This window comes from Grampus griseus, assembly GCF_964374135.1.
Source record: "Grampus griseus genome assembly, chromosome: 11".
Lineage (NCBI taxonomy): Eukaryota > Metazoa > Chordata > Mammalia > Artiodactyla > Delphinidae > Grampus > Grampus griseus.
This window is the reverse complement of record NC_139005.1, coordinates 49068965-49089875: the sequence shown is the minus strand read 5'-3', so window position 1 is coordinate 49089875 and position 20911 is coordinate 49068965.

The following is a 20911-nucleotide window of genomic DNA, read 5'->3' as shown; positions in this document are numbered from 1 at the left end:
ATTTGTACTCTGCTTCTTAAGGTCTCCCACCAGAAGTATCATGTGGAAAACTCCTCCATGAGTTTATTACCAGCAGAGTTTGTCTTTCCATATGGATTCACATACTTCTTTTGATTTCATTACTTCCCAAATGACTTCTGATCCATTTTAATTTTTAACTCAGCTGTTTTATGTATTTTAATATTATAAAAAATTCTCTAGACTCTAAATCTGGGAGCATTTTAGAATACATTTAGTTTATTTCACTCTCTGCTGCTTGAAATGCTTCAAGTCCTATTGGGGAATGAGGTGGCCATATAAGACATATGAAAAAGAAACCAACGACAGAATAGTTTCCCCCAAAGAGCTTCCTCAGGAGAAAGGGATACTTCCATTGAGACTCGTAAAGGAGGGAGCTTAGCTCAGTCTGGAATTCACGCTTGGACTATGGTGGCACCCCAGAAACAATCCCCCAAAGCTTGGGCACTGCCAGGGCAACCCTCCAACATGGTCACACCCCACTGTATCCATCAAAACACCAGTTCATCGACTATGGAAGAATACTAATTGAGAGAAGGAGTTCAGTGTGGTGATGATTTATAATTTTTTACTTCTTTTATATGATTTAAACCTTAGGGAAATTTATTGATTTTAATTTGCTTCAGCAAACATTTGTTGAGAGCCTTGATTTAAGTTAAACCATTAGATTTCCCCCTGAGCTTTCTGAGCACACTCTGTTTTGGGGCAACGTTTCTGTGTCTATTCGCTTCTTTCTACCAAGGAGAGCTTTCGTGAGATGTTACAGTATTGTTTTATTTGCAGATTTTGATAATGTACTTTAGGTGGAGAAGCAGCCTGAATAACTTGAATGCTTTTAGATTAGCCTATTTGGGGTTTAGACATTATTTTTTATTCTCAGAAGTACAGCTTTCAACAGATCAACTGTCATTTGGGAAGGGTGTCTTGGACTCTCTTTAGTTTGGCAGCTTGCAGGGGGATACTATTTCCTGTCAGTTTCTATCAAAGGCAATCTGTATTTTGAACAAGGCAGAACACAAATTAGCCACGATACTCAGGCTGTGCAGTAATGGCCCCCAGATCCAGAGAGAAGTACATGTGTACATTTGCTCAGTGATGAGTTGACCAGGACCCTGTATTCCTTTGTCCTGGACCTTGATGGATTACTGGCTTGAAAAGCAGGCAGAGATCTATAGATACAGCTCTCATTCTAACAGAAACCAGCAGTACTATTGCCCACCAGCCCTTATTGGTTTTTCAATTCAACCACATGTAAAGAGGATGCTTCAAGGAAGCGCGTTATGATGTATGAGTTGTGGAGCCTGCTGCACTGAGATTCTTAAAACCCTACTGCAAGCCTGTTCCTTGAATTTTAAAAAGAACAAAAAGGTATTTTTATCCTCCTCACTGATAAAACTGGATGCTTAAAAATGATAGCAAAATTATGATTTTAATGACTTTGTTTATATTTGGAGGAGGGAACTCAGCTACCTAAGATGAGATTCTCAAAGGAAATAATTTGTATGTTCCCCAAGATGTGGATCTACTGGAATAGATCTACTGGATCTATCTACTGGATCTACTGGAATAAATAATTCCCCAAGATGTGGATCTACTGGAGTTCATTTTCTTGACCAAGAGAATTACTTTGTAGCAGATGGTGGCTTTAGTACTGAAGAACGTGAGCCTCTGATCTAGAGGATTTGCTTGTCTTCTCCTTGGTTTGGCTTCTGTCAAGGCCTGTTTGTATAATGTCATATTTTTATGTAATTCTTCAAAATGTGAATGATTTTTGTTTTCAAACATAAGAGATTGGTATGCTTTTGACTCTTATACATTTATAAATATATTTCTTGGAATTAAAAATATTTTTTTAAATCTTTCTTGTACATACCTTGATCCTAGACGTCTGAGAGACACAGCCATGAAGAGGAAGAAGGTGAAAATTACCAATACACGTGTGTTGTTTCACCAAAGAGCCTTATTTTTGTAAGGACTGTATTTTATTTCTGCTTGAATGAATACCACATACTGAAGATTGAATTAGATTTGTGATTTCATTGCTATTGACCAACTACACAGGCACACACACTTTTGTTTCGTACTATATAATAACACCTTTTATTTTTATTTGATGCAATTAAAAGATATAAAATATCTTATTAATAATTTTCATGTTGATTACACGTTGAAATGATATTATTTTGGTTATATTAGATTAAAATATTAATTACAATTTAAAAAATAAATAAAAGTAGCCCATAAAAACCATACAGAATTTTCATAACAATTCAATGTATTTCATGATGATAGTGCAAGATAAAGCAATTTGTTTTCCTCCCCTGGAGAGTTTAGGATCAGAAGACTGCTGCTTAATACTTCATCCCTGATGATTCCCAGAAGCTGAAGTATATACAGGACAAAATAAACTTCTAGAGAAAATTATTTGCAAAATATTTCTGTGTTCTTTTGTTCACCCATATTTAGGACATATTATACAAGTCAAAATAAGCCCAGTATTCCTCCCCAGTTTTGATGTGTGAGTCCCTAAGCTCTCAGTGCAGGAGCTAGTCTGTTTGATTGGATTTCTCTGGTGTCAGACAGCATTGTCCGTCAGTAGGAATGAACTGTGGCTTCTAGAGGGTAAATCGTATAATCAGCCCAACTTCACATTCATAGCAACTTTCACCTTCTCCCTCTCTCTCAGTTAGATTCTAAGAGAGTGTTTAAAACTTCCGTTCCTTGTTTAAAACTTCAGTTCCTTTCACTTTCCTCAAGTTTAGTCAAGGAGAGTCTGGCTTAAAATACAAAATAGGATGTTTATCCTTACTCCAGTGCATGTGGACAGAAGCTTTATGTTCTAACTCGCTCACTGGTAGAACACTAGCACAATTCTAATAAGACTTGGTAGATATTGCTTTCATTCTGTTTGAAAATAAACATCATGACTTAACGGGGACAAGTTATATAATCACTGAAACACTTCCAAATCGTCAGTTCTTGTACCCCTTGTTAAACTATACGTGCGGTTATGTATATGTGTAGATGTATGCACATTGATTAAATTACTACTGTAATGATTTATTTACAGCTTAAATGCTATCCCAGGTATGAGAAACATAACTGAAAATGCTCTTTAGAATAATAGCAGTCTGTGAAGAGTCCTCACAGCTACTTCTTCTTTTGTTGCTTCTAAGATGAATGGGTCTCTGGAAAACCATAAAAGCTTTAAAGGTACATGATGGAAAAAGGCAACTAACTTGGCTTTTACAGCCTTTTCTTCTCATATTTGATACTGTCTTCCCTTAGCTGGCGGTAATAATCCAACCTCACCTTTTGTACCTTGTTCAGCATGGCAGAGTGGGAAGGGCTGCCTGAGTCAGAAGACCTGAGTTCTACTGCAAAGCTCATAAGCCTGCTTCCCTTAGGAGAGTGTAAGCTCCATGAGGGCAGGAACTTGGCTGTCTCCTTCATGATGAGATCTTCAGCAGTCTCTCATAATCTAAATTGATTTGTTCCACAAATATGTGAGTACCTTCTTTGGGCCTGACACTGTTCTAGATGCTGGTGATAGCCCAGGGAAAGAAACAGACAAAATCCTTGCCTTCGTGGTGTTTACGCTTTAGTGGGGACACGTATGTGATAAGTTTATCGAAAGATGGTATAGCAGAGTGTGAGGCACCGAACCATGAAGGGTGGTTGTGGAGGGCTCTTTGCTAAATAGACACTTGAGCAAAGCCAGGAATGAGCCATGTGGCTAGATGGGGATAGTTTAGGGCAGAGTAAATAGCAGGAGACCCTGGGATGCTTGATGTGTTTGCAGAATAGCAATAATAATACATGTGAACAAAAAGGAGGAGGCCTGAGATCATAGAGGTGTTAGTATTAGGACTTGAGGCCATTAGCTTTAGCTGTTTAATAGGGACTGTTAAGCTTGTTAGTCAGTCTCTGAGCAGGATACTGCACTGACTTCCCTGATTCTTAAAACGCAGGGGCTTCAGATTGATTTCTAGACTGCTAATTAATAATCCCAGGGACCTAAGGTCCTAGAATTCCACCCCTCCCCAGTTTTTACTACTTCGTGATAATAGCAGAAAGTATCCAGGGTGAAAGTCAGTCGCAATCTGAATGGGAGCTTTTGCTTGTTTTTTGCCCCAAGGGTGTCATTTTGGATCTCACTGGGTATAAACGGGAGAATGGATTTATGGGACATGTAGTATTGATATATTGTAAAGAACAAAATAAATAGGGTGTTTATAGAAAATATACCATATTCCAGCATTATGTAGCTTTTTAGCTTCCCAATTCTAGTCCCAAAATTGCTGAGCCTTTTAAAACTATATTTTATCTCCTACTCGACCCAGATTACGTGTCAGCTGTTGGCCTTGTGCTTTCAGAAAAAAGCCTTTCTTTCTTCTTCCTGTTTTTAAACTAAACTTGAATGGAGTGTGGATCCACAGAGTGCGGAAGAGAATTTAAAAACTTTTAAACATATGAAAAGTACCTAGGACAGAATTTTTTAAAAATACACTTTTTTTTTTTCCCCTCAGTTGCTGGTGGGAATACAGGCATAGTTCAGAGATACTGGGCTTGGTTCCAGACCACCATGGTAAAGTGATAAGCAATAAAGCAAGTCACACGAAGTTTTGTTTCCCAGTGCATGTAAGAGTTATGTTTATACTATACTGTAGTCTATTAAGTGCGCAATAGCATTACGTCTAAAAGAATAATGTACATACCTTAATTAAAAAATACTTTATTGTTAAAACATGCTAACCATCATCTGAGCCTTCAGCAAGCTGTCATCTTTTTGCTGGTGGAAGGTCTTGCCTCCGTGCTGATGGCGGCTGACTGACCGCTGATGGCTGCTGAAGGGTGGGGTGGCCGTGGCACCTTCTTAACATAAGACAACCATGATGTTTGCCCCATCACTTGACTCTTTCTGTCACTTGAACACTTAGAGGCTGTTGTAGGGTTCCTAACTGGCCTAATTTCAGTATTACTGTGTCTCAGGGAATAGGAAGGCCAGAAGAGAGGGAGAGAGACAGGGACGACTAGTTGGTGGAGCATTCAGAACCCACCCAACAGTTACTGGTTTAGTTCGCTATTTTATATGGGTGTGGTTTGTGGGACCCCAAAACATTTACAATAGCAACATCACAGATCACCAGAACAAGGATAAGAGTGATGAAAACGTTTAAACTATTGCAAGAATTACCAGAATGTGACACAGAGACGTGAAGTGAAAAAATGCTGTTGGAAAAATGACGTCAGTAGACTTTCTTGGTGCGGGGTTGCCACGACCCTTCAGTGTGTTAAAAAAAAAAAAACAACACACAATGTCTGCAAAGTGCAATAAAACAAGGGTGTGCCTGGATAGTCATTCTGGAAAGCCATCCGGTAGCAGTTAGTGAAATTAAGTTAGCACGTGCTCCGTGGCTACTCACTCAGGCCTACGTACACCCTATAGAAAATTCTAACAAACGTAAAGGAATATATCTGAGGATTATCTTTCTCTCTCATCTGTTTTGATGGTGTTGGGAGTGGAACTCAAGAGTTAGAGGGGTAGGGGTGGAAAATTTTCCCCTTCTTCCCTTCTCGATTCTTTGGCTGGTCTAATAATTAAATGGACATAAGACATATGGACAGGAGAAAAACAAATTTAATTTTGTATGTACGGGACATCATCCAAGTATAAGACTCAAGTAAGTGACCAAAGCAGGCAACATGTTATACCTTTTAGACAGTTTTAGACAATACACTTGTGAAGAATTGACAAGGCAAAGGGGTTTGGGCTTGGGGTAGTAGATTAGTGAAGAGGTTTGTTTATACAGCCTTCTTGGCCCTAAATTCCGTTTCTGGTGATAAGGATGCCTTTTACCCTTCTGGTACAGGGAGGGTACTTTTTCACATGGGAGATTTGTTTCCTGCTTTCCGGGTGACAAAGGAGGTTCAGAGTACCTTTTTTTATTGGCTTTTCCTTAAGTAACTTCAATTCAAAATAATCAGTATGCCAGAGTGGCGTATTTTGGGGGGGCATATTCTCTTCTTCAGAGGCCTTGAAAAGATCTCTAACTAGGGAACTGAGAAAGTGAAGTGTGGAATATGTATGCTGAACAAGTGCACTTCAAAGCAGCAAACTAGATATAGATAGAGCAACATGGGTAGATATTAAAAACTTAGATACTAAGAACATGGTACAAGTTAAGAAAAAAAGAAACAACTTAAAAACATTGAGATGCGTAGCCTACAATTTACTTTTGTAAATGAAACACATGAACTTGCTATTTTCATAAATATATGGGCATATTTCAGGACATGTAGCAAGCAGTTTAGGAAAGGGGGGCTATGGAGCAAGGGAGGATTAAGAATACATTGGAAATTAAACAAAAGAGAGAGGCTTTACAACGGTGATAATGTGCTATTTCTTTGCACCTGAGGTTCAAAAGACAAAGGAAAGTCATGCTCTGTTATTTGAAAATCAAATAATCTTTTATGATTCTCTTATACTGTGATCCCAGGGACATATTCCTATGGGAGAAAGAGTATTTGGAAGTAATTCTGAACAATTCATGAGCATGAAATACACTTCAAAGATAACTTATGCAAAAGAAAATAAATTGTTTTCTAAACAAACTTTCACAGTAATGCCTCTAGGCAGTGTGGCATTTAAAGTATTCTTTCATAGAACACAGGCTTGGTAAGGCTTGCCTATGGGATGTGGGGTGGGGAATGAAGATAGAGGGCTGACCGTTAATTTTTCTTTTTATTTATCTCCATGACGATACCTTTGTGAGACTTCTCTTCCAGTCAGGTTCCCCATTTCTGCATCTTTCACTAACTGGCTTCCTTCTGGGTGCCTTTATTGTAGTGAGGAGCTGCCCGGGGTGGGGACTATGCTGTGTACTTACATTGTGTCAATGGTGCTTTTCTCTTTGAGATTAATTTTTTTTTTTCACTCTTTCCTCTTATTTTCTCTGCTATTTTCTGAACTTCCTCCTTATGAACTCTCCTTCCTTTTCAAATTCGAATGACATTTTATCCAATTCAGGACATTTTATGGGCAGTACTTCAGTGCTAGAACATACATTACCTCCCTCCTTTCACACTCTGCCTATGCCCTGGCTATATAGATCCACTTGGATTTCAGCATTTTTAAAGTAGAAAGGGTGAACTTATGCAGCCAGTTTTAAGTTCTGAAATGATACTACAGAAAATGAATCACCATTTCACTAAATTTTCTCTGTTTGATTTTGTTCCTTTTTTATTCCAGGTGATATAATCTAAAACCCATGACATTTGAGATATTTTTAGTGGATTAAGTTTTAGACCTTCATTAAAGACCTCTTTCCTTTGTTTATCCAGTAAGGCAGTGATTCCTTTTCCCATACACAAATTCCACTTAGTTATTGGTTCCTCAAAGGATAATCACTCTTTATCTAATAATGTGGTAAGTGCCCTGCAGTGGCAGGGTAAGAAAACAATGTGCTGCACAAATTACAAAGTAACTGTGCTGTTTGGGGGAGTTTGACCAGAATTCATCTTGATGGTAATTCATTTGATACCGAAAGGGAATAACATCAAGTTACTTGTAAGAAAATGGCAAGTGTCATTTAGTTTCACATTATAACCTATTATAGTTTAGCACTGAACAAGCGAAGTATATTCTCCCATGGAAATGATTTTCACACACTTTCTTGGTTACTGGAGAGCTAGACTTTTGGTTTTTCTGATTGGGAGGCAGTTGCAAGTGTTAATTTAGGAAATATTGACCATCTCCATGCATGCTTAGTTTGAAAAGCAATGCAAATGTAGGCAAGAGTAGGCAGCAGTCAGTAAGCATAGTTACTGCTCATATGAGACTTCAGTTCTACCAGTTTCTTAGAGTACGGTACATGGACTACTGCATCGTAGTCACTGGTGGAGACTTTTAACCTCAGGTGGCCTTGGCCTACAGTGGCTTGAAGCAGGATTTAGGTTCCCAGCCAAAGACTGAGGTCGAGCAGTGGCAGTTAGAGCACTGAATCCTAGCCACCAGACCACTATGGACCAGTGGCCAGTGACAAGGCCCTGGCCCGTCAGCTGTGTAGAAATGGATTTCCCCATAGAGATGGAAAGTAGTGAAGCAAGTAAAGTGTTTATTAGGAGGAAAAACAGTACAGGACATGTGGATAGACACATGGGCGGGATCAGAGAGAGTCGCACCGTTGTGGTAGTTTGAATCACTTTTATGGGGCATTTCTTCCGGGTTTCCTTTGACCAATCATCTTGCTTTGCCTGGTTCTGAGTCTATATTTGGTATATCTCAGGGTCCTCCCCTGGGTGCTTGTGCATCTCTTAGCCAAGATGGATTCTAGCGAAGAGGCCTATGGGTAGTTGACATCACTTACTATGGGGTGGTGCCCCCTTCCTTTTTGACCTCCAAGGAGCCTTTCTGTGCATGTGTTGTTGGGAAGGTCTCCTTGAGTTTGAGAATGAGGAATATGTGGTCTTTTATCTCTTATCTGGGCAGGGCCCAGCCTCCTCCCTCGATTGTCCTGCTATTTTCATCTTGGAGTATCGGTCCACAGAGAATGAACTCCAACTGTTTGCCCTAGAACCCATCTATCTCCTGCTTCACTTTGAGCCTAGGTGGGGGCTCTTGCCCCCCCCAACTACTGAGGTTCTAGTTCAGTAGTTTAGGTGGAGACCCCAAAATCTGCATTTTAGCCCCACAGACTTAATTCTCCCCAGATGAGTCCAAGGCATCTTCAACTTTGACAGCCACTAAGCACCACACAGGCACCCAGGTCTAATGTGTGTGGGGATGTGTATGACCTGTGGGTTGTTTGTTCTTTATCCCTCCCAGTACTTCTCTCTGACAGAGATGTATGCCAATCCTTCTATCTTTCTCATATAGGAATATTTTTCCTTTCTTTTTAATTTCAAAATACATTTTCATTTTGGAAATTACTGAGTCCCCCAATTAGAGTATTTGTCACAAAATATTGTGACATCAGTAGGTGTGTATCTTGGAATGTGGGGTAGGATGTGTATGATAGATGCAGATAAGGATGCTGAGTTCGACAACTTTATTTTAGAAGCCATTTATAGAGGGTACTAGGCCTTTTGGAGATCATCATTAAATTCTGCTTTCAAAGTAAGGGTTAATTTAATTTGGCAATTACTCAGATGGGTGGAGTATTTTATGAACATTATCCCTTTTAATCTAATAACCTCCTCTAGAGAGAAGTAATATTATTACATTCATTTTCACATGGGAAAATGTGGTACAGAGAAGCTAAGGAACTTGCCCAAAGTCATACAGATCAATAAAAATTCATTGCTGAACAAAATCTGGGTAATGCTGCTGTGGGGAAGGAAGAATACTTTTTTCTCTACCCTTCTAGGTTCTGGGCCGAGACGTCCCCCACCCGCTGTGATAAATAACAGATTAACAGGAGAAAAACAAACAGAAGATGACATGGTTACCTCTTATATACAAGGGAGATATCCAGGAAAACTAAGAAACTCCCCCAAATGGCCCAAGCCACCACCTTACACAACCTTCTTCAGTGAAAGACTAAAGAAGATGTTGGGAGAGGGGGAGGTCAGTTATGGGAGGTTACCAGGCAAAGAACAGCAGTCAAGGGTATGGTTGTTATGCAGATTTAAATCCATGGCTTCTCCATTGATAAGACTTTCTAGAGATTTAAACATCCTCCTCTTCCAGGTACAGAGAGGGAGACCTGGTTACAAATGGAGATTTCCCTTGTAAATGTTTCTTACAAAAGGGTAACTTCTATTGGTTTTCAAGAGCTTCTCCTATGTGTGCTGTTTCCTAAAAATAATCACCCTAAAATAATCCTTATGCCAAAGAGACATATTTGGGGGACAAATTCTGCTCCCCTTCACTTCTTCTGAGTACCCTCACCATAGACAATGTCATAGGGCTGTTTTTATGATTCTTATAAAATGAATTCTTAATCAAAAAGAAGGCAAATTCTTAATCTCCTGAAATCTACATTATGATCCTTCCTTTCCTCTTTATATCTCCCATTCCCCCCAAAACAATCAAAGGGTGTCTGAGAACTGATGAGAAGAATGAAGACACCACTACATTTGCATTATAGGAGCCTGGCTGAAAGAAAGACTGATGTTCACAAAAGTGGCTGCTTTGCATTGATTTATCTTATGGTGAGAGAGACAAAAGCAAAGAGTGGCCACATGCTCTAGGAAATGACAAAGACCTGTAGAATTAAACAAAGGCAACCAAGAGAAAACTAGGCTTTTAAAAAGAGTTTTACTTCCTTGGTCTACCAAGTAGAAGACGTACAAATACAGTTTTCTTCTTTTTAGAGGCCAGGTACAGGGTTACTGAATGAGTTTCACAAAAGAAGAGGTTTCAGTCGGAAATGGCTTGCTGACAGCAGCACGTTCACTGTCTGGGCATAGCAATGGAAGACAGGACATTCAGTGCCTCCTTGGTGAACAATGCCAAATAGGAAAATCAAACAATAAGACATTTTTGTTTCATAATTTGCTAGAGCTTTTATAATACTTCTAGTATTTCTAGTGTGGATGCAAAAAGACTAGACCATCTTTTAGGGAAGGAGATAATTAAAATTAAAAATGCTTTTTTAATATTAGCAATTTAGAACCATTTTAAAATTTGTTGATTTTGCTAAGAGGAGAATTGAAATGCTGATCACAACCATTTAATGAAGCTTGGGCAGAAAAGTTTGAGTCTTTCATTTGAACTAAAGTATATGTAGTTTATAAAGCAAATTCATATGAAAAGTTGTAAAATGTTTTGTGCTTAGAAAGAATGGTTTTTAAATTATCTTATTTTTTTTATAATGTTTGAATCATAATAAATGTTGCAGACCAGACTCAAAACTGATTTAGATGATACCTGTGTGTTTCTTTAACGGCTAGGAGGGTCCATTTTAAAATTGTTTTTATGATTTTCATAGTTATGTATGTTGCAAGATAAACTAAAGCATATTAAAAAGTTTAAGAGTCTAATTGAGAGAAATCGATTCCAGTTTGGCAGCACTAAAGTGGAAGTGGTTAGGGACACTACCTACAGGAGCCCGGGGAAAGACTTACAGAGGAAAGGTGTGGAAACAGAGAAAGGAAACTATTTGATTGGCTATGGTTTAATGCTTAGTTGGCTCCTTGTGATTGGTTGTCCTTAAGCTTAGATTTTGCAGCTCTGAGGCATTTACAGGCTTAGGTTTTGGTTTGGTTACATAGGCCCCCATGACATTTGAGCCACCTCGGTTTAACGGCCTCCTTGTTTCATTGACAATAACAACTCAGGTTGTTGAGAAAAACATTGCCTTTTGATTGGGTAGTAGTGGCTCAGTGCAGAGGTTGAAAGGTCAGATCATATCATCTTTGACTTTTTCAGCTGTGAAAGATTCTTCCAAGCGGATGAAGAGGGAAAGTGATTATTAAAGGTTTAAGACTACCAATATCTAGAATTGCGCCTACCGCTGCATTAGAAACTGCAGATAATTTAGAAATCTCTTGGTTCATCTGGCTTCAGCCCAGGGATTTGCATTTATAACAGCGGCTAAATCCTCCCCAAATGGCTGGCTGTGTTGGGCAGGGGGAAATTTGCTCCCCTTTCCGTTCTTGAGTTCTTTTGGCTGGTCTAATAATTAAATTGACACAAGACAGATTCACATGTGAAAAAACAATTTAATTGGTATGTACAGAAGTCTCATAGAAATGAGACACCCAGAGTGACCAAAGCAGGCTGTTTGTATATCATTATTAGACAAAGAAATAGTTATTTGTGGAGATTTAACAAAACAGTGGAGCTGGTACTTGGACTAGCACACTAATGAAGAAGTAACAGTTTGTTTATGCAGGTTTCTTAGCTTTGAATTGTTTAACTCTGGTGATAAAGATGCTTTCTGTCCTCTGGGTATAAGGAGGATACCTTCATATGAGTTTATTCCTGCATTCAGGGGGAAAGCAGAGGGTCAAAATTTTTTTTTTTAATAAATTTTTTTCCTACTGGCTGTTTATCAAGTAACTTTAATTCAAAATAATAAATATGCCATTGAGGCATAAGGGGCAGCCTGCCCTGGGCCCCAGCAGCTGTATAGATGTTTGCACATAACTTTGTCTTAAGCATATACTGTTAATTTGTGGTGCATGCCTAGCTGTTACATAGATGAACTGATGATAACTGAGGCTTTCTTTCTTCTTCTTCTTTTTTTTAACCAGGCAGTCAGTTTGCAAAAGGTAAAAAAACTTTCTCCCATTTATGTAGCACACGGGTTTTTTTTCCCCAAAGGAAACTGCATTGATTAATAATTTAAATGCTAGTATCCTTGCAAGTCTATACTCACGTGTGCTGTGGAGACTGGATTACATTCTGCTGTGAGCATTGTGCAAAAGATCAGCTGTTCCGGGTGGCGCGGCTGCTGTAACCGTGTGAATTGCACTTTTAATTTGTCTTCCCATCTGACAGCACATCTAATTATACTTTATAAAATCTGTTTTAAATGATACTTAAACCTTCCATTGAAAGATATTTACATAAAAGCGAAGATTAAACAAACATTTAGAAGTTCTATCATCAAATCATCTTAATTCAACCACCCTTTCTGTTCCATTTGAAATGTAATATACATTTTGTTCTTACTGAGCTAATTTTCAACAAAACCAGAGTGGCCAGGAACTACTGATTAGCATGGGAGTCAGAGATGAGAGATGACCTTTACTTGCTTTGAAGTTATTCAGTCACTCAATTTACATATCTGAGTGTTTGGAAACCTTTTTCTACAACTAAAATTCTTTCTCTTTAAGTTTTCTTAGACTTACACATTTGGCAAGAGTAGTGAATAGGACAGGGGCATATTTTAATTATGTAGAGACTGAGAGATTCAATCAGACCTATTTAAATGCAGTGGTTACATTTCTTTTTCTCCTTTTGTCTTGCTTAGTCTTTTTTAGATGCTGTCTTAATATTTAATACTGTTAATGTAATAGCTGTTCTGCTTACTAGAGCATCATTATTTTTACATAATACACATTCTTGTTCTTTTCCTCCTTTTTTTTTTTGGAGAGTTTTAATAAGAATTATTAAATTTAAAAATAAAGTTCTTGTTCCAGTCATCTAATGATTGTGTATTACAAGTCACATTGATTCTTAAACTTGGCTGTACGTTTGAAGCTTTAAAAAACAACTGGTGACTGGCTCTCATCTCCCAAAGTTTATAATTTAATTAGTCTGGGGTGCAGCTAGGGTCTAGGGATTTTAGAACTTCCCAGATGATCCTGGTGTGCAGCAAAGTCTGAGAGCTGCTGCTCACAAGGGCTAATCAGGTTTCCGTTAAGGAGTTCTGTATTAATGCAGTGATTTCCAACCTGTCTGCACATTGGAATCACCTGGGGAACTTCAAAAAATAATGATGCCTGTGCCTCAAACCCAGAGGTTGTGCTTTAATTGCTCTAGATGGTAGACTTGGATTTGGAATTTTTAAAAATCCCCGTGTGATTCTAGAATGAAGACAAGTTTAGGAAACACTGGGTTAACCTGTAACTAAAAAATAATAATCTAAATGATATTTTCTAAGGAGATCAAACTTATCTACGTTTGCACCATGTATTCATCCTTGGAGGATACTTGATTAAAATGAGATATGAAACATTCTTTCCCCTTGATTGTTAACGTTATGTAAGGGAGAAGGTTAGAGGCACTTGGAACTCATAACATTTTTGTAGTGTACTTTTAATTTGCATTCCTATGTATGCTCCTAAGTAGAAGAAATGAACCCAAATGACTTTTACTAACAGTATCTATAATCTATCTTTGATAGCTGTATTAAAAACATGCATTTATTTTAATGGGTATTATATGTTTGAAAGGGAAAAAAACTTCTCTTATACAGTTCACATGAATATTTTTATCTTGGGATGATAATAGAGAAAGTGTTCTGCTTTCTGGTACTAGTATTTGAATGGAGCATTGGGGTAGGTGGGAAAATCATTTCTAAAGCATGAGTTGCTTCATTTGGGTCACTTGATTTTTGTGTAAGATACATTCTCTACTTCCTATCATGCATTTGAACTATCTGTAATCCAGTTGATCCCGGTTTAATGGTTACCCCCTGACTTTCTCTCAGATATTTCTTGTATGCTTCTTTCTTTTGGTAGCTCATCCCCTGACGCCCAGCTGTTCCTCCAGATGACTTACTGCTGCCAATAATATTTATTCCCAAGTACCAGTTTGTTCTTGGGTATAAGTCATTTGCTCTTTTAGAAAAGCCATTCTACTTGTTCTCTTTCCATTACAGATTTTTCATTCTGTCTTATTTTTTACTGCTTAGTTCTTTCCCCATTTCTAGCTTCCCTGAGTTATCTAGACCTGATACCGTTATACCTTGCCCATCACTCATGGTTTGGCCAAGAAAACAGAATCCAAGCTGTGAATCCTAACTGCAGAGGTTTTAATACAGGGACTTAGGATCCATAGAACTTTGGGAGGTCTGGGAGAGTAAATTATTACCACGTGGGTGCATCTTCTAACTAAGCCAATTTAAGGTCCTCCCTTCTCAACTTGTCCTTTTCTATAGACAATGCTGATGCCTTAGCCCAGCTGCTTGATTTTTTATTGAACATAACTTCTATTCCTCTATTAATTTATCTTCTCATGAGCTTAATAACAAGACTGAGTATATTCAAGAGTATTATATAATTTACCATTTTCTGATTCCTACCCATCTTTCAAGACCCAGGTAACCATTTTTTTTTTTAAGGAAGTCTCTCATCACCTTTTCTCATATGATTTTTGAATGAATATTCTATATCCATTGTCTTTGATTTCCACTTTGTTTTTTTCTTTTTTCCTAATTTTGTCACTCCTTATTTTGCCCTGCTTTCTATATCCTCCCATTTTCTTTTCATGTCTTTTTTTAAGTTCACTAATGACATGTTTTGCTATGTCCACTGACTTTTTTTCAGTCTTGATTCATGTAGAGCTAATGGGTCACTAGATGTTGTGGGTTACCCTCTCCTTTTTGAAATTCCTAGGGTTAAAAGCAGATGTGCCAGAAGATGTATTCTTTAGCTTGCTAGCTTTTTGTTTGTGTTACCTGTGTAGAGTGAATCACTGAGGACCATTTTTTTCATCTCCTAAAATGCTTTTTGGATTTTTCTTTTCTGTTCGTAATGTAGCCATTCTAGTCTAGGTGTTCATGAAGATTTTTGCAGAAACTTGCTAATTGGTGACTCCTGTTTCTGTAACCACTTCTCAACAACTCCTCTCTCTTGGTCCAGTAGGCACTTCATGCAGGTTTGTTAACTAATTATCTAAAACAAAATGTGCTTCCATTATGTCATTTTCTTGCAGAAGACCTTAGTTTTTGTTATCACCATACTCCTTTAACTGTTGTAAGGTCCTTCAGGCTCTGGGCTTGATCTGCCATTTCATTCTTAACACCATAACTTCTGAAGAAAAACAATTCTTTTGGCTAAATTGGTTTATTTCTTATATTCCATATGTGTCATCCCTCCTTTGTTTATTTAAATCTTGCCCATCCTTTATAGCCTACTTTGTTCTTATCATATTTAACAAATTACAGCTTCTGACATTATATTTTTTCTTTTATGGCCATTATTTTTAAAAAGTCCAAATTTGGGAAACAAAAAAATAGTTAGATATAAATTTTATTAAGAAAATTTGATTCTTCCATCAATTTTTAGTTGCTAACAAGTTTTATCATGAATAATTTAACCATTATCAGTTCTATTCTGATTTGATGAGATCTACCAGTAATCTCCGTTATCAAATGGATAATTGATTTATTTTTTATTTATTTTTTATTCTTAGTGCCAAGGAAAAAGGAGGATATATATATATACATATATATATATATATATATAAATGAACAAAGACACAGGAATTTGGTGTACAACTGTGTTAAAATGGCAGAGTAAAAATATTCTTCTCTGGGTTGAAATGGTAAAGCCCAAATTTCTGCTTTGAGTCCATGATTCTTAACATGGCTGTCAAGGTCTTGTCAACTGGAAAACAAACAAAAACCAAAATGCACAGTTTAAGAGCTGTGAGTTGAATCTCTTCAGTGTCTTACTGAGGGACTATAGCCCAGGAGACAGCCTCTTAGATAGCTCTGATAGAATGTTCCGTAGAGGTGGGGGGGGGGCTGGGAGTTCAGTATGTATGTGATTTTGGCAGAGGGTACAAGTGATCAAGCACACATCTCGGTAGAAGGTTGCTGCTAGTCACAAGAAACAGATCTTAGTTAATGCTTTTCTAAGTATGGGAAGATGCAAGAATTTGGGTTCATAGAATTTTTTCCTGAAAATATCTACTCTCTGAAGGACTGTTCGGCCAGTTTTCCCAGAACACAGTACCTCATTCCTAATCTCTTCCCTGAATTCCCTTCTGGGTATGTTGAAGGTCAGTGACTGCAGTGGCTAATGACTTAATTCTTGTGGAACAGGTGGGAGTGACATTCCTCAGTTGGCAGTCTTTAACAGTTTGACTGTATCTTCCTTTCCCATCCTATCTCTGATGACACATCTTTATTTGCCGTTTGCTTTAGCCATATTGGATTTCTTGACATCCTCTGAACATATTGCAATGTAATTTTTTCATGCAACTGCACCTTTGTTCTCACAATTTTCTCTGTATGGAATATTCCTTTGTCTCCTTCTTTGCCTGTGAACTTGTACTCTTTTACAAGGCCAAGTTCAAATGTGCATTGAGTTCTCTGGTCCTTCAAGCTTAGTGAATATCTCCTTCCTTTGTGCCATTATATTATTATTTTTGTACCTTTTAAAAAGTATTTACCACATTATGTCATACATGTTTTCTCTATTAGACTATGAGTTCATTGGTGATCAGGTATATGTCTTCATTTATTTTTCACTCAGTACCTAGTAGATCTTTCACTTGAGATGCTTATGGATACATGCCTCTTTTGTACTGCTGTCTTACACAATGTGTAAAATAAGATTTGGGCAAGCAGACCAGGTCCTATATTTTTAAAGTAGTCTAATAGCCACAAGCTAGGTAAGCCTTCTCCTCTTTAGTCGCTGAATGTCTCCAGATAGTCTATGTTAAATTGTAAGTTTTCATATCCTTTGTATAGTCTCACTGATGGATAATAGACTCTGAAGTTAGGAATAAAAAAAGTTTAAAGTATATTTTTTGAAAGAGATCTTTTTTTAACCTTAAAATTGCTTAGTATATGAATATATCTTTTTCCTTAACAATAAATGTATATTGTTCAGTCATAAAGCATTTATGGATTACTTATGGTAACATTGTTATGCTAGAAACATTAGGGCACACCAACATCATAGAGATGTTTCTTGACTTGAAGAGTTTCTAATTTATTTAGAAAGAAAAGGGAAAAAGAAATATGATTAGCTAAATGTTTCCTATATGGTAATCACTTTTTTGTGTATCTTATGTACATAATTCCTGTTAGCACCTAAAATCACATTATTTCATTGATGAAGAAATGTGGCTCAAAGTGGTTCATGAACTCACCCAGGGTAACCTAAATATCATCTCTAGTAGATGTGGGAGTTCATAGGGATATGAATTCTAGGGCAAATTCCTTAACTTCTTTTTCTATCAGTTTTTTAATATAGTTAATTGAAATATTTATCCTCATACGAACTCGACTGAATATCATTGTTTCAGTGATTAACTAAGAAAATACGTGTGAAATGTTTAGCACAGTGACTGGAGCAGGGTAAGCTCTCAAAAACTGGAAGTTATTATAATTATTATGATGATTAAATCATACAACCTCTAAAAAATAAACAAGCAAAGCAGACATAATCTCCAAACAAACACAAGAAGCTCAAAATGCTGAATGTAGGATTTTAAGCAATGACACTGAGATTGAGGCCCATGTTGTGTGTCTCATATTTTTGTACAGTGGTTTAAAATGAACAAGGAGCTTTAACGTGCATTGTTGAGGCATGTAAAGTGTAGGGGGCTGAAGCACAAGCTTATTATACTATAATATGTGTGTAGAGTACTCTAGGAGCTCAAAGAAAGTGATGTTTGGCTTGGCGAATGGAGTGAGTTAGGGAAAGTTAATAATACTGACAGGGTTGTCATGGAAGTGCTGGTAGAGGGGTTATAGAAGATAAACTGGGTAGGTAAAATAGCAAGAGGAAAGGCCCAAAAATCAGAATAAGAAGTTGTATGTGGAAGAAGAAAATTAACACTGCCCAGCAGAAATGAAGGTTTTTAAAAATTTCATTTTCTAAATATCTAGCCATCTGTACAGCTACCTCAAAGAGCAGCTAGTGTTGGAAAGAGATAGGGAACATGTTTTCAGCACGTTTCAGTTGATAATATGTCTGTTAAGTGAGGAATACCCACCGGACCAACAAGAAGACCTTAGTAAACAGTGGTTGCCCACCATGACATTACTGGGCCAGGACCAAGATTGCAGAAATATGGGCCTGCAGACCTGTTTATGGGGTTTGTTGCTTGTGTGGATATCATATAGGGACTATCATCTTCTTCATTGGAGAATGGGTGACACTGGTGAATAGATTGTTTTCTCTTCATTCATCTAATACTATACTCCATAAATCCTGACTGTAAGTGCATGTTAGTTTTCTTCTGATATTTTTTCACTCCTCCTGCTACTATTTGTGATTACTTTTCTAGTTCTGAACTGAATGTTTGATATTCCAAAGGGGGACACTGCTATGAACACTATTTTGAATGGTTCAAGGAGTTTGTTAAGCTTTCACTTCAATTTCCAGCACCTTGCATTATTATAGATTGAAAAAACAGTACCAGTCTGCCAGTGTTTCTTGTGTATGTGGGCTGCTGGACATGTTTCATTCAAAATGATAGAACAATGGGGGCATAATATTTGATTTTTGATTCTTTAGAATCAAAAGATTCTTTAGATTTGATTCTTTTTTTTTTAAACAAATGTCCTTTACTTGAGAGCAAATAAACTTCATTTTTAAAAATTTATTTATTTAATTTTATTTATTTTTTGCTGCACTGGGTCTTCGTTGCTGCACGCAGGCCCTCTCCAGCTGCGGCGAGCAGGGGCCACTCTTTGTTGTGGTGCGGTGCGCGGGCCTATTGCTGTGGCCTCTCTTGTTGCGGAGCACGGGCTCCAGGTGCACGTGCCTCAGCAGTTGCGGCATGCGGGCTCAGTAGTTGGGGCGCACGGGCTCAGCCGCTTTGCAGTATGCGGGATCCTCCCGGACCAGGGCCCGAACCCATGACCCCTGCATTGGCAGGCGGACTCCCAACCACTGCGCCACCACGGAAGCCCCTCTTTTTAAAAAAAAAAAAAAAAAAAAAAATTTATTTATTTAGTTTTAGCTGCGTTGGGTCTTTGTTTCTGCGTGGGCTTTCTCTAGTTCCAGCGAGTGGGGGCTACTCTTTGTTGCGGTGTGCGGGCTTCTCATTCCGGTGGCTTCTCTTGTTGCAGAGCACAGGCTCTAGGCATGCGGGCTTCAGTAGTTATGTGCAGGCTCAGTAGTTGTGGCTCGTGGGCTCTAGAGCACAGGCTCAGTAGTTGTGGCGCCCAGGCTTAGTTGCTCCTTGGCATGTGGGATCTTCCCGGACCAGGGATGGAGCCTGTGTCCCCTGCATTGGCAGGCAGATTCTTAACCACTGCGCTACCAGGGAAGTCTCCTAGATTTGATTCTTGAATCAAATCATTTCACTAAATACATAATAGATGGCTATTAGATTCTCTGTAACTTATCCTTTACATTTAAGTTACTGCATTTGAAAACTTTAAACTTCCTCTGGTATAGGACTTCTATGGGGCATGGTTATTCCCAGTTAATATGTTATTTCTTGGGAGCAAGTTAAGTCCTTGAGTTCTTCTTTGTAACCCCATTGAGCCTAGCACAGTCTTTATTTTTAGCAGGAGATTAACTAGTGTATCTTGATTGAATTAATTTTTGTCTAGTTACCGAAAAGTACACATGCTGTTCTGAAAACTTAACACAATAGAATATACACATAGAGAAAGATACACTCAAATATCACCTCCTCACTGAAGCCTGACCCACAAGAAATGATTAAGACCCTCTGTGATATAGTCCCTCAGCACTTCTCACATTTAATTTGGAGCAACTTAAAATTTTGTTTGTAATAATAGATGCATTTTTGTACCCAGGACAACTTGGGTATTATTCTCCCATACGTTTACTGCTCATTTGTGAACTTAACACAATAGAACGTACACATAGAAAAAGATAGATATAGAGAAGCGTCTGCTTTATTGACTGGCAAAACATAAAGAATTTCATATTTGTTCTTGAAATCTCCCACTTTAGTGTTGTAAATGTGTCCACATAGTTTAAAACAAATGAGAAAGTAGAAAGTTAAAAGTTGTGTTAGCATAGCTGCAAATGAGAGCAAAATGGGCTCTCCTCCAAGCTCCCTTGAGACAGAATTATACCATGTAATGTGCATCTGCTCTCCTCGGATGCTACTGAGCTGAGCTCTTTGCCAATTTAATTCCATACGTATTTATTGAACATTTATTATATTAGCAGGCATAACCTTGATGATGTGGATGATTTAAAAGATGATTAATACGAACTCACACCCCTTAGATTAAAAAAATGACAAAAAAGTGTTGGCTAGGATGAGGAGAAATTGGGACACTTATGCACTGTTGGTATGAGTGTAAAATGGTACAGCTGCTATGGAAAACAGTATGGTGGTTTCTCAAAAAGCTGAAAATAGAATTACCATATGATCCAGCAATTACACTTCTTGGCATATATCCAGAAGAACTTGAAAGCAGGGTCTTGAAATTTTGTACACCCATATTCGTAGCAACATTATTCATCATAGCCAAAAGGTGGAAACCCATGGATGAATAGATAAAATGTGGCATATACATATAATGGAATATGATTCAACCTTCAAAAG